The 14,522-nt window shown below is 37.5% G+C and overlaps 1 protein-coding gene across 1 annotated transcript in view; it reads right to left on the bottom strand.

Annotated features, from left to right (window-relative positions):
- Nucleotides 1-14,522, bottom strand: part of DOK6 (docking protein 6) — a 362,588-nt gene that overhangs the window by 44,943 nt on the left and 303,123 nt on the right. The window lies entirely within an intron of this gene.

Raw genomic sequence — 14,522 nt, 5'->3', positions numbered from 1 at the left:
CTGGAAAGTTTGTCTCTGTTTTTACTACCCTTCATTACAGTTTGGTATAAATTTTACCGTGTTTAGCACAAATTTTTAATAGCCCGAGAATTAAGGTTCTGTTTCTCATTATTATCAAAAGGAAATTTTTCTTCCCTTGTTTTAATGTCGATTCTTCATTTTAGTAGATTCTAGGCTGGGGAAATAGTCCAGGTTTTAGCCCACCCTTTTTTTTTTTATTGTGGTTGGGAGTCTCCAACTGAATTTTTTTATATATACAATTTTTTCAATAGTCTTTTTAAAAATATTTATTTATTTTTGAGAGAGAGGAGAGAGGAACGAGAGAGCAAGGAGGGGAGGGGCAGAGAGAGTGGGGACAGAAAGCGTGAAGTGTTTTTTGTGCCGAGGGCAGAGACCCCAATGTGGGGCTCAAACTTCAGGAACTGCTGAAATTTTTTTAGTGGAAGAAAGATAGAGTCAGAATTGGCCTTTACAAAAGTCACTTTGAATCTGAAGTGAAGGATACGGGGAGAATACTAGAATAGAGCAGACAAGAGAGAGACCAAGAGAAGATAGAAAGGGGCTAGGATTGGTTGGGCTGAACCTAGATGACTGAAAATGGCCAACAGAGGATAGAGTCAAAAGAAATGTGGAGGTCGATCAAGTATCAGGCAAATGCACATGGCAGTGAGCTCTTCCCAGGCAGGAATAGTATCTGGGTTGGCTTTGTATCTCCAGAGCCTAGCTGAGGTCTGGCGTTCAGTTGGCATTTAATGCTTATTAAACAGTACCGAATCAACTGATTGCTGGGTAAGAAAGAACTGAACATCATTTTGCAAGGTTGGTTAAAGAGAGGGCGGTGATGTCAGAAACTTCACTAAGGATTTATAGGTGAAACAGTGCTTTGCTAAGTACTTTATGTACACAGAAATCAAAAGGTAACTTCAGGATAAATAATAGGACTTGGTGAGAATATTAGATGTCAAATTAATATAATTAATAAAAATTTTACTTCTATGAAATAAATCTGAGAATTTAAGAATGGATAATTTATTTAAAAAAATCTCTAACTCTAGAGTCTGTTAAAACCTTTTTCTTACTATTTATAAAAATAATTGTTAAGAAAAATTCATTTACAGAATAGTGATTAATATATAAGGTTACTGCTAGAATATTTCCCCTCTTTTTATTAAAAAAATTTTTTTAATGTTTATTTATTTTTAAATAAATAAGAGAGACAGAGTGTGAGTGGGGAAGGGGCAGAGAGAGAGGGAGACACAGAACCTGAAGCAGGTTCCACGCTAACAGCAAAGAGACGCGGGGCTTGAACTCATGAACCAGTGAGATCATGACCTGAGCCGAAGTCGGCCACTTAACCAACTGAGCCACCCAGGCACCCTAATTTCCCCCTCTTTTTAAAGAACTATGAGAATTACAGTTGGAGTGAAGGACATTGATATCGTGTCTTAGGTGGATTTTATGTGAGTACATTTCTTCTGCATGGTTTGTTCACACACTTTTCTGGATCCCATACCCTTAATAATGGCATCTGTAAGCCCTGTAACTGTAGTTTTGTCTTTTCTAGAATTTCACATTAATGGAATCACATTTGGCCACTTTCCCTTAGCAAATGCCTTTGAAATTCCCATGTGTTGTGCTTATCCATTTGTGCTTATTTCTTACTTTCATTCCTTTAGTAAAAATAATGTACAGTTTCATTTTGGTGGGGATGCCATAATTTGTGGTTCATCTTGGATTTTTTTGACAAAAGGTATTATCTTCAAATAATTTATCTCTTACTATCCAATATTCATGTTTTTAAAATCTATATTTCTGTTCTGATCATGATAGAGCGCATTCTTGACTTGTTCTTAAATTTTTGGAAATGTTCTTTGCAGTCAATTTTTGGTAAAGGCTAGTTTTTAGGTGGAAAAGATTACCTGCTATCTGTAAAATACAGTTTTTCTTTTTTTTTTTAATGTTTATTTTTGAGAGAGAGAGACAGAGAGAGAGAGAGACAGACAGATAGAGTGCCAGCCGGGTAGGAGCAGAGAGACAGAGGGACACAGAATCCAAAGCAGACTCTAGGCTATGAGATGTTAGCACAGAGCCTGATTTGGGGCTCAAACCCATGAACCGCGAGATCATGACCTGAGCTAAGTTGGATGCTTAACTGACTGAGCCACCCAGGTACCCCATCTTTTTTTTTTTATGAAAAAGTACTGAATTTTATCAAACATTTTTCTACACATATTGAGGGCATCACATAGATTTTAGTTTCAAATTCTTAATATGAAATCATTTACTAATACTTTATTGTTAAATGATCCTTACACCTCGGGGATAAATACAATTAGGCCAAGCTGATGCATTTTGTACCCATGCTTATAAGTGAGATTGGTGAATTTTTTTGTTTGGCACTATCTTCATCAAAGCAATACAGTTGAATGCTTAGCTTATTAAGTTTCCATCCCTATTCTCTTCTAAATATTTAAGGCTATCAAATTTCCTACCAACTTAGCTATGCCTCCTAAGTTTTGATGTAATGTTTTTATTATCTTACAGTTTCAATATTTTTTATGTTCCCTAATTGTGTCTTTTTTGATTCGAGATCATATAGATGGGTTTTTGAATTCCAAAAGTATAGGGTTTTTTGGCTTTTAATTATTGATTTCTATTTTTATTTCATTAAGACTGGAAAACTTGAACACACGATATAAGTATAGGCTTATGATTATTCTGTACGTGTGGTGACATGTTTGTGACCTCACATATAGTCAGTTTTTCATTACTGTTCCATGGACGTTTAAAAGTGATACGTTTTCTCTGAATTTTTGTTTTTGCTCAAGCTTGTTTTATGTTGCTCATTTTTCTATTTCTTCAGAAGCTTTTTTCACATAACCTAACAATTTTTATCAAATGTCTTTTCTCAAAAAATATCATTATGACCATCACATTTTCCATTTATTTTGTTTTTTCAGGTTGAGCCACATGAAGTTACTATTATTTGAATGTAATTTATGAAATGGCTTACAGTAGTGGCGGTTCCAATTGGTTCTACCTGATAAACAATGTGAAACCACTCTGGAGGAATATTTTCATTCCTGGTGCAACTAGATGCTCACAGAAATGCAATTCCTACTGAAGATGAGTTCGTAATCAGATATTAAAACACGCCCAATGGAATGTCTCTTCAAGACTCAGAGTCAGCAGTCACGATAAAAGAATGAACAATGGTAGTAAAACAATTCCAAAGGGACTAAAATAAGTATATTCTACAAGACTAAAGACACTCTTGTGGTATGAAAGGAAAAAAAATGTATAGTTAAGAGAAACTTAAGTCACAAGAAAAGAATAAGTCAGTGTGAAAAAGAGAATAGATATTTATAAAATAATTACAGTATTTAGATATTAAAGACATCAATGAATGATGGAGGTGGTAACATAGACACAACTGCAGAGTGAATCCAGAGTGAATTGTATGGTAGGAGGAAATCACTCCAATGTAGCACAAAGATATTATAGAGATGAAAACGTGTCTACTATTGTTAATCACACACAGCATGAATATCAAGCAGAGATTAGTCATTCCTAAAGGAGATGATAGAGCAAATGAGGGTGAGGCAATATTTAAATAAATAAGTCATAATAGTCTTTCAGAACAAATGAAGGTAGGACTTGTCATGTTGAGGAAATATATTGTGATCCAATGAGAAAAATCAAAGAGAAATCCATAGTTTGAGTCATGAGGGTAAGCTTCTTAATTCCAAATGCAAGAAGAAATTTCTAAAAGCAGAGAGAAAAGACAATTCTCTACGAAAGACGAACAGCTAGACTGACAGACAGCTCAACAGTAATCTGATGGCTCAGGAAGGGCTGGGACAGAAGACTCTCCAGGTGGCTGAGAATTTCACCACTAGCTGGGGTGTCGTTCAAGAGACGAAGCCAGAGGCAATCAGTGAAGTGAGAAAATAGTGAAACTGTCCTCAAATGGCTAAGGACTCCATAACCAACTGAAATATCATGCGAGAACAAAGATGAAATTAATTCATCTTCACAAAACATCGCGTTCTCACTAAAGATAAAAGTTCACTAAAGGAAACAAATAATGTATTGATAAAAACAAGAATTTGAACTCAGGAAGAAGGGTTGAAGTGCAATCAGTGAAACAGATGCATAGATCCAATGTGCACTAGCTGTAAAAATAATAGTATTAATTATTAAATTTGAAATGTTTTCAAAAGAGGAGAGAAATAAAATAATAGATAACAGAAGCATGAAATCTGAAAGGTATTAAAAAGAGAAGTGTAGCTACATTTATACTTATACATCTGTTTTTACTTTTTGGTCAAGTGACCATATGAACAGTTTCAGTTAACTACGGAGAGAATATCCATAATTCAAAAGAAGGGGATGGAGGGACAATAAAAAAAATGTGGTTAAAAGTAGATAAGGGATAAGGGTGATAAGATAAGTAGATAAGGGTGGCTCAGTAGGTTGAGCCTCCGACTTTGGCTCAGGTCATGATCTCAACGTCCCTGAGTTCAAGCCCTGCATTGGGCTCTGTGCTGACAGCTCAGAGCCTGGAGCCTCTTCACATTCTGTGTCTCTTTCTCTCTCTCTCTGCCCCTCCCTCACTTATGCACTTTCTCTCTCTCTCTCTCACAAAAATAAACTTTTAAAAAAGTAGATAAGATAAGGAGGGGCAAAGAAGCAAATAATGTTACAAACCAAAATTATAAAATTAGAGAGTGGAAAAACGTAATATGTACAATCAAAATAAATAAAGGTGATTGAATTTTGCTATAAAAGAACAAAAGCATACTTTAATTTGAGTTTTAAAGTCCAACCTATTTCGACCAGGAGACATCTAAAGTATAAAGACACAGAAACACTGAAAATAAATGGAAAACATGGCAAAACGGAATTTAGATAAAGAACTGCACTGCATTTGTTAATTATAAAAAAGTGATACAGCGAGAAGACGCAATATACCTGAACCCTTGATGAAACATTTCTTTGGGTATATTCTGCGATTATACTAGAATTATTAGGCTGAGCCAATAACTGCCATTGTTGTAGATCACTATGGGGTCCTTCTTATCTAGTCCTGCTTGCCCACCACTGCCCACGGGGGCCATTTTCCCTGTGCTCCACCCACTCCAGATGTACCTGCCTTCCTTCTGATACACCAGACTTGCTTCTGCCTGACCATGTTGTCTATGTCTGCAATTTCTTTTTCAAACTTTTACAGGCTGATCTGCTTTTGACATCTGAATCCTGAATTCAAATAACACTTCTTAAAGAGATTTAGTGGCCAATTGACATTCGTGTCATGATTCTGATATAGCTTCTTCATAATGCTCATCAATGTCTGCAATTACCTCGCTTATTATTTTCTTTACTAGGTTATTATTGGCATATACTTTCATGTGAATAAGTGTCTTATGTCTCTTCTGCATCTTTGTGTCCCAAACCACATAGAAATAACATAGAAAAGCAACTCAATGCATAATCATTGAATAAGTGAACAAATTAATATCTACGCTATCATGGAATGTATTTTTTATGAGACTGGATGTATATTAGGGATGGAAACCACATCTGATTTGTTCTCTGTAAACGGGATACATCCCCAAGGCCTAGGCACAGTATGACGAACACCGATTGAAAAAAATATATAAATCTCACTTCTGGAAATATTATTGTAATCAAAGATTATATACAAATGGAGACACCTGGGTGGCTCAGTCCGTTAAGTGTCTGACTCTTGATTTCACTTAGGTCATGATCTCACGAGCCCCAATAGGGCTCTGTGCTGATGGTGCAGAGCCTGCTTGGGATTCTCTCTCTCCCTCTGCCTCTGTCCCCCCCTTGCTGATGCTCTCTCTCAAAAATAAATAGATAAACATTAAAAAAATACTACATACAAATGTGTTTACTACAGCATTGTTTAGAATAGCAAAAACACATAATGTACATGCTGAACAAGAGAGCTATTGTTAAATAAATTAGAGTTTTTCAATGGAATATTACTCAGTCCTTAAATGTCACATATAGATTTTGTTCTCAGTAAAATATACAACTTAAAGATATAACAAATGAGTTAATATAAAATGCGATCTTAATTTTATAAATATATAGGTATCTTATCTCAATTTCTATTTTTCTCTATCTTGCTACCCTTATATTCTAACAAGCTAGTGGTGGCTTTTAACCTTGCATCCATGTATTTCTTTGTGCCTTGAGTTTTTTCAGTAAGGATGTATTCATTTTGCAATCAAATTTTTGAATATTTATTTCCATTACATTTTAAGTATTCATTCCTTAGAATTTTGGCAAGTTTTCAGAAATAATCCTGTCATAAGTTAAAAAAAATCACTTTTCAAAGGAAGACACAAAAATAGCTTATATAAAGGAAATGAAGCTTGATTAAGAAGACATTTTACACTTTCGTGATGGAAACCACATGAACTAACAGCACAACAAGACAACTGTGCATGTCAGCATTAATGCCTGAAGAAAAGAGCTGCAAATATTCAGGAGGGAGGAAAGGGTATGAAATAAAAGAGATTTACTACTGGGAAAGTGATTTTGAAATCTCCAAAAGAAGACATTTCTAAAGAAATTAAAATTGAGAGAGACACATTTGAACTTGCTGTAAAACTTAGTTAAAAAGCTTGAAAAGTAATAATGAAAAGTAATAGCAACTCTCAGGAGTTAAACCAACTAATTTACATACACAGTGTGCTTTAAATTGTTCCATGAAAGAAGCAAAGCTGTTATATGAAATTTTTAAAAGCAGTGCCCAAGCCATATACAACTTGACTTTGAACACTGTGGATTTTCCACAAATTGCTTCGAAGCCTTCCATCTGGGTTGTCTCATTTAAAGCACATTTGAGAATAGCTGTTGCCCGCTTTTCAGAGGCATAATTCTTGTAAACCTTGATTATGGTTCAAAGAGAATGTAACTGGGCAGAAGGGTAGAGTTTCCGAATGTTTTATTCCACCTTGCCTTAAACTCTGTTACCCTGGGGCAGTTATGTAACTTTCCTATCCTGGTGGCACTCCAGCTAGGAAAATAAGACTGCATGGGTTGATAATCCCACTTTTGTCCTTTAGGGAAGTTATTTTTGTATTTCAGAGTCCTTATCTGCAAAATGGAACAACAATAGTACCTACTTCAGACGGTTGTTGGGAAGGTCATATATCGTGACATGGTACAAAGTGCTCAATAAGTAAGTTGACAGTGATAACTGCCTTTCTCCCTCTATAAAAACTGCATCCATAACAATCTACCTTCTTCACACTTCACATAGAGTGTGTGGTATATATATATATATATATACCTTCTACCTTCTACCACACTTCACATAGAGTGTGTGGTATATATATATATATATATATATATATATATATATATATATATATAATCCAGGTTAGTTAACACTATATGTTAACTAACTTGGGTTTATTTTTTTTTGTTTTATTATTTTATTTTATTTTTTAAATATAATTTATTCTCAAGTTGGTTAACATACGGCGTATACAATGTGCTCTTGGTTTCGGGAATAGATTCCCATGATTCATCGCTTACATACAACAGGTTCATCCCAACAAGTGCCTTCCTCACTGCCCATCATCCATTTTCCCCTCCCCTCGCCCCTCCCCCATCAACCCTCAGTTTGTATTCTGTATTTAAGAGTCTATATGAGGTTATATTTGTCATATTATGTAGCATGATATCTTGTTGGTAGCAGATTATGCAATCAAATATCCCTCTTCTTCCTATAAAGAATTTTCAAACGTGTTACACTTCCTCATTTGTGCTTCAGACCATGCATATCTCTGTTGACACCAGTGAAATAGTCTACCCCTGTCCATTTGTTGAATGGGGGATTACAAGTGGTTACACACAGCTGAGTGCCGATGAGTTAGTTAGGATGAAATCTTCCATTTCCTGACTCTTAGTGTCTCATTAACTTCAGAAGGATGGATTCAATGCTGAGACCAGGAAACAGGAATGAATGAATGAATAGCATGTTGTGATTTTCATTGTACATACTTCAGTTTATTTGACGTGCCCCTAAAGAAGCTGTAACATTAACATAGAAGCATGCTGTAAAATAAAATGGATTGTACTCTAGGACGTGTTTCATTTGTTTTTTTTGGAAAAAATGTGAGGGGTGTGTGTGTGTGTGTGTGCACTTAACGAATAATGTTAAACTTTATTGTCAAAAATTTAGACAACTTTAAAATATTTTACAAATGAATTCATGAATGATAAACTGTATCTCGGAGAAAAGCTTCCCCATTAATCAGGATGGTGATAATTAGAGTTACAGATACAATCACAGGGTGTTCTGAGCCAACATCTTTTTTTGAGCACAGACAGAATTCCACAATGGGAACGACAGGGCCCCAGACAATGGCTAGTCCTCAACTTTATATAGGAGAAGTAACTTCTGAAATTCATTGGGAAGAATGGGATTTTCTGGTGAATAAAAGAATAAGAAGAACAATTTCTGTCATAGAATTGTGTTAAGAACTCTATGAGTAAGAAAATTCTGTTTGAAAGTCATGTATCTTTTATCTTCGAGCATATATGTAAAAGACATTATCACTTAAAGTTTGGCATTGAACTTCTCCTTGTATTGTGAATAGTTTTACAAAAATAAAAGGGAGGTTCTCAACTTCCTGTCAAACCAATTTAATAAACCGATGCCAAAGAAAGATTTCTAAGAGAACTTCCAAACTATGCTACCCTTCCTGTATTAAGTACAGGCAACGCTTATGCACAGGGCTTCAATTCTTAACGTAAATTTCTCTTATATAACCATGCTCCTAAGTTTTAGATATTGGATGTTTTAAGTTTGCAGCAGCAGACTTTCTATTAGCATCTATTCTTTGTAGGGCAGTAGGGTGAGTCTTAGAACTTCACTGAAGGTCACATACATGTAGGATTAAATCTACATTAACTTTGCAGTTTATTCTGTATCAAGTATCATTTCAATGATGCTAATTCCTGATGTTCCTCACATTTTTAAATCCTCCGATCATTATCAAATCTCAGAATACTGTAGTCTTTCTTTGGAAGATCAAGAACAATAGAGGGAAAAATGGACAAAATACGATTATTAAGCCTATAACGAGGGATAGGGTGCATTTAGTTGAAGGGCCAGAGATAGAGATGTGGTTAAAAAATACAACAGAAAACAGAGGTCTTGGAGAAAAATATATTTGAACATTTTCCCCCTATATGTTCTCCTATGTATTTCATAATTTGTGATGTGTAGCTTAATAGGTACAGTTTTCAGAAAGGCAACATATGGTGAGACAGTACTGAGCACATATGGTTGTGTGTGTGTGTGTGTGTGTACGCGCACGCATATCTGTGTATGTGTGTACACACATGTGCACACGCACACATATACATGACAAAGACAGCTGGGCTTCAGTCATGGTTGTATTAACCTTTCCCTGAATTAGTATTATGTACTATGTTTATTTCCTCCTGAATAAAATGGAATATGTATTTTTCTTTAATAGTCTAATTAATATTGACCTTAATATGTTGCCTCCTATATTTTAAAAATTAGGTGGGGGGGTGAAGCTTGAGGGAGAAAAATCAAGTATAGAGACCAGGTTTCGGGTTTAATTCCAATTTCAATTTCAGGTTTGAATTAAAGAGAGAGAAGCAATTTATTTTAGTAAAGCCACTGGCAGATTACACTAATCCAGTATAACATCTGGTAACTCTTGAGTCTTTTATCTGTATCTATCTTTATCTACTACTTTTACGTTTCTGGTAAACAATGATTAAATGGCTGGCTTGTTATACTTTACCCTGGGCACCCTCTTTAGATTCTGTGTTGTGCTATGCCAGGAGAACTTAATTAACAGCCTAAATCTTACCTTTCACCTTTATTCCACCCAGTAGAGTACATCCCAGGAGAGAATAAATTGAGGCATAACTGGCTTAGGCAGCCTGGTCTACCTTAGTGGGGGAAGACGTTTCTCAGAAAGGCTTCTCAGCAGTCAGGGTAGGCTAATCAGCAAGAGTAGATCTTGAGGGGGACTGGGGTGAGTGGGGAGGAGCAGGGGCACTTCCTGTGCACTGAGCTGAATTCCTTCCAGGAATTTGCAATGCCTTGGCCTGAAACACAGGTTCTAATTTCCCTTGGGCTACCTGGACTGAGCCATGTGAGGCTTGGGAGAAGGGGGGCATCTGTTTGAGGGGAGATGTCTTGTTTAAACTCACTGATGGGAAGAAAAAAAATAAGTAAAGACTTATGCCCGACATTTTATTTGTATCTCGCATTAAAAATTTAGGGTTAGGTTGAGAGATTTGGTTTTTCTAGAACTATAAGAGCTATAAAGCATTTCTTAAAGCTAGACTTTTAGAAGGTCTTTAGAACAAAACAAAATTCCTCATGCATAGCAGAAAAACTGCAATAATATTTTAAAGTAAATACTAGAATAAATTGGAGTAGGATAGCATACTTCCTTTCATCAGAGAAACTTCTTAATGGAAATTTAATTTACTTCAATATACAGACAATGGTTAATAATTATTGAATGTTTATACCTAATGTGGATTATCTCATTTAAGTGCCATGATAGAAACCATTATCCTCATTTTAGACATGAAGAAAAAGAAGCTTAGAAAGATTAACTAAATTGCCCAAAGTCATACAACTCAGCAGTGGTAAAGCTAATATTCAAAGTCAGGTTTATTTAACTCCAAAACTCAGTATTTTAACCTACAGACAGCACTTCTTCACAATGAGCTTTAAATTTGGCTGAGCCATAGGGATAAAAATCATTTGAAGTTTCTACCTCACAAATGAACGGAAGAAGAGGGTTTATAAACAAATACATTGGTATATTAGGGTCATCTATAAGTGTCTGGGGGCACAGAAGAGGGAGTGATTGTGGCTCTAGCATTTGAGGAACATTTCACAGTGAGAACACTTTGAGCATTTTTACGGTGTCTATTTTGGGAAGCAGTCACTCCATTTATCTCTAAAAACTGGTATCTAGAAGCATCTGGGTGGTTCAGTCACTTAAGTGCCTGACTCTGGATTTTGGCTCAGGTCACAATCTCATGGTTCATGGGATCGAGCCCCACATGGGGCTCTGTGCTGACAGCGTGGAGCCTGCTTGGGATTCTCTCTCTCCTCTCTCTCTGTCCCTCCCCGTCTTGTGTGCTCTCTCTCTCTCTTTCTCTCAAAATAAATAAATAAACATTTATTAAAAAAATAAAACAAAACAAAAAAACCCAAACTGATGTCTAGGGAGGCATTGGCTGTCTTTGACTTACTCTTCTGAGATAAAGGTATTCACTAAATGTTCATAAAAAAGATTTACCAGAAAGGGTTGATTCTGGAAAATGGCTCACGTTTTGGGGTTGCTGCTACATCTCCACCAGTGGACTTGGGCCCCATGCGGGATGTGCGATGCACTTGGCTGCTACCAGTCGCCATGACTGCCACACCTGCCAGTGCACACATGGAGCACAGAACATATGCAGGCTCCTTCGTACCATCAGTGCAATTTTCTTTTCTCTTTCCTTTTTTTTTTTTTTTTTTTACTTGCTATACAAAGCTTTTATTAACTTTGCAATTCGGAAAACCTCATATGATGAAAATTTGAACAGAAGGTCTCCGTGGAAACGATTTATAAACAACGTGAACTTGAAACTGAATGGGCAGGAAAGACAGCGGGTCATAGTCGAGTGAAGAGTGAGTAAATCCTTCGATTTACCTTCCTAATCTATGTCAGAATTCTATTTACTGTTTTCTGAAGGTTATCTCTAATTCTAATTGCCTGTTTGCAGCCTGTCCTTCCGAGAAATTGAAGCCGCCCATGCCCTTTCGGCGAGAGTAACATGCCTTCTGTGTAATCAGGTGCGCCACTGTGCTGACGTGGGCAGTCTGCAGCTTAATTACAGATGTAGAGAGGGCAGAGGGAGGTGGACGATTCAGAGCCGACAGCGAATATTAATCAGTGTTAATGAAAGCACAGCTTCCAAAGTTACCGCTTTTGCAAACGGCACCCCCACCATCCTTGATGCAAACAGTGAGGGTGTTCGAGCTGCTCCAAAACGAGTCACAGTATATCCCCATAGGGTTTTGTGTCCAAATAAGTGATGAAATGGATCAGGGGAGGGTTAAGGTTGGCACACGGTCCCGAAGCCCACTCCCCGGGGACCGTTTTCAGCCCACGTTCTTGACCCCACTTCCCATCAGCGTGGCTGGTGGAAAAACTTCTCCAGATGGAAAGCAGCAGGTGGAGGGACACAGAAACCCAGCTGCCAGGTTATGGGGACAGAGCCACCAGCCTCTCACAGCCCGTCCTGTGCTCACCAGACGAAGACCAGTGGTAGCAAGTGTCTGTGGACCCAGGTCCGTCCTAAAGCAGGAAGCGGTCAAGCCCACCGAGACCTAAGTGTGCGCAAGGGGAAGAGGGGGCCCAGGATGGGCTGGCGTGGCACCAGACATGACGGTTCCTTCTGCGGAACCGTTGAGGAATTTCCTCAGAGAGGGCATGTGGGAGCCGTGCTGTCCCCTCCGTGTATCCTCTCCAACGCATTTCTACATTCATTGTTTTTGCATTCAACAAAGACTCAGTGCGTGCCTGCGGTGAGCCTGGTACCATCAGTGGTTTCTACCAGATTGATCTGTCATTTTCAATAAATGCTTAGGCATCTCCACAAATCCCGATTTAAAGACCTGGCTACACGGTCCGTCCTATAGATATGCGAATGGTGACTACAAGTCAAGGTGATGGCCTTTCCAAGGAAAAAAGAACCGTGACCTCCTGGTAGGGTTTTGTTTCTTTCTTTTTCCTTTTTCCTCCCTAACCCCCCCTCATCTTTAAAAAAAATTTTTTTTAACCTTTATTCATTTTTTGAGAGACAGAGAGAGACACGACATGAGCGGGAAAGGGGCAGAGAGAGGGAGACACAGAATCCCAAGCAGGCTCCAGGCTCTGAGCTGTCAGCACAGAGCCCGATGCGGGTCTTGAACTCACAAACTGCGAGATCATGACCTGAGCCGAAGTCGGACGCTCAACCAACTGTGCCACCCAGGTGCCCCTCATCCTTTTTTAATTTTTTTTTTTAGTGTTCCTCGTGCTCTTAATACATCTGCTAATGGCCTTAGAGCAAAAATCTTAAGTCTAGCAATATGAAACAAATGGTATTTTTTTAAGCATTGACTTTTTTAAAGTTTATTTTGAGTGGGGGGGGGGGGAGCAGGGGAGGGGCAGAGAGAGAGGGAGACAATCCCACAAACTGTTAGCTTATGACCTAAGCTGAAGTCAAGACTTGCATATTTAAGTGACTGAGTCACCCAGGCACCTCTTAAGCATTTACTTTTGAGTCAAGAGTTCAAAATCATGTTTCCTTCCCTGGAAGTGTATGGTCTGCCTAAGTCTGGAGACAGCATCCCTAGAATGCGTCGTGGCACAAAAATTTTTCATTAACGCGTAAGTCAGAGAAATACAAACAGAAACTTACTTTCTAATACAAACTAATCATCCTGATTATCTGGAAAAAATCAAGAACAGGAAAAGTCTTTACTCACACCCTCTGCAAGAAGACGTGACGTGACCCAACCTCTTACCAGCCATTTAGGCGTAGAGATTTTGCATAGTAGTGCCTCGTCCTTAGCTAACTTGTACTTGTTAAAGTAAGTTACTCTTTTTTCCCAAATATTAAAGTAAATGCAGGATGCCAGTATTGACACGTTGGTCTTTTTCAGTGTCTTTCACTACTATAGTTATAGAACAGGTGACAGAAATGAAGCCAATAAAATAGAGCAAGTGAAGTTTTGAGGGTGACCGGCCATCGAAGTTATAGGTACGTCTTAACAGAATAGATTTGTTTGCACACCATGAATATTTTTTCAGTTCTAGAACATGCAGTGCTTATTAATGAATCCCAATCTACTAAGGTTTAGAGATATAAAGCTTTTCCCCCTTTGCCTTCTGAATGAAAGCCTGCTGAATTTAATTCATATTGATCTCAGATTCACAGTTAGAATGTAGGAAATATGATGAAAAATTCTAACGGTACATTTTTATTTCTCATTGCTACCTGCAGGTTATTTGACAATGTAACACCCACCATCGTCAGATTTTTCCCTTGACTCTGGAAGATCAGACTGTATTTTCCCCTTTGTAAAGAAGTGATGCCTTTCATGGAGCACCACCAAGGAAGTGAGACACAAAATAACTACACTTTCAAATGTGGTTTATTGAAAAAAAAATGTAGATGTGTATGAAGGGGTGCTAAGGTTCACTTTTCTATTTTTCTTTCTTGTTTCGGTAGTTTTATCCTGCCCTGAATCCATGAGCACGAAGCCTGTGTAGATTCCACACCAATAAAAAGCTATGGTCAAAAGACTCTTGTCCTTTGCTTAACTTGACTGCCTCAACAGAACAAAAGGAGAATAAAATATATCAGCTTTGTCAAAGCATCTCTAACAATTTACCTCTGTATCTATTTAGATATTATCTACTCACCTAGGATCTAGC

The sequence above is a fragment of the Panthera onca genome, chromosome D3, assembly GCF_046562875.1.
Source record: "Panthera onca isolate mPanOnc1 chromosome D3, mPanOnc1 haplotype 2, whole genome shotgun sequence".
In the NCBI taxonomy this organism is placed as follows: domain Eukaryota; kingdom Metazoa; phylum Chordata; class Mammalia; order Carnivora; family Felidae; genus Panthera; species Panthera onca.
The sequence above is the reverse complement of the archived record's forward strand: the minus strand, read 5'-3'. Positions and strand labels throughout refer to the sequence as shown.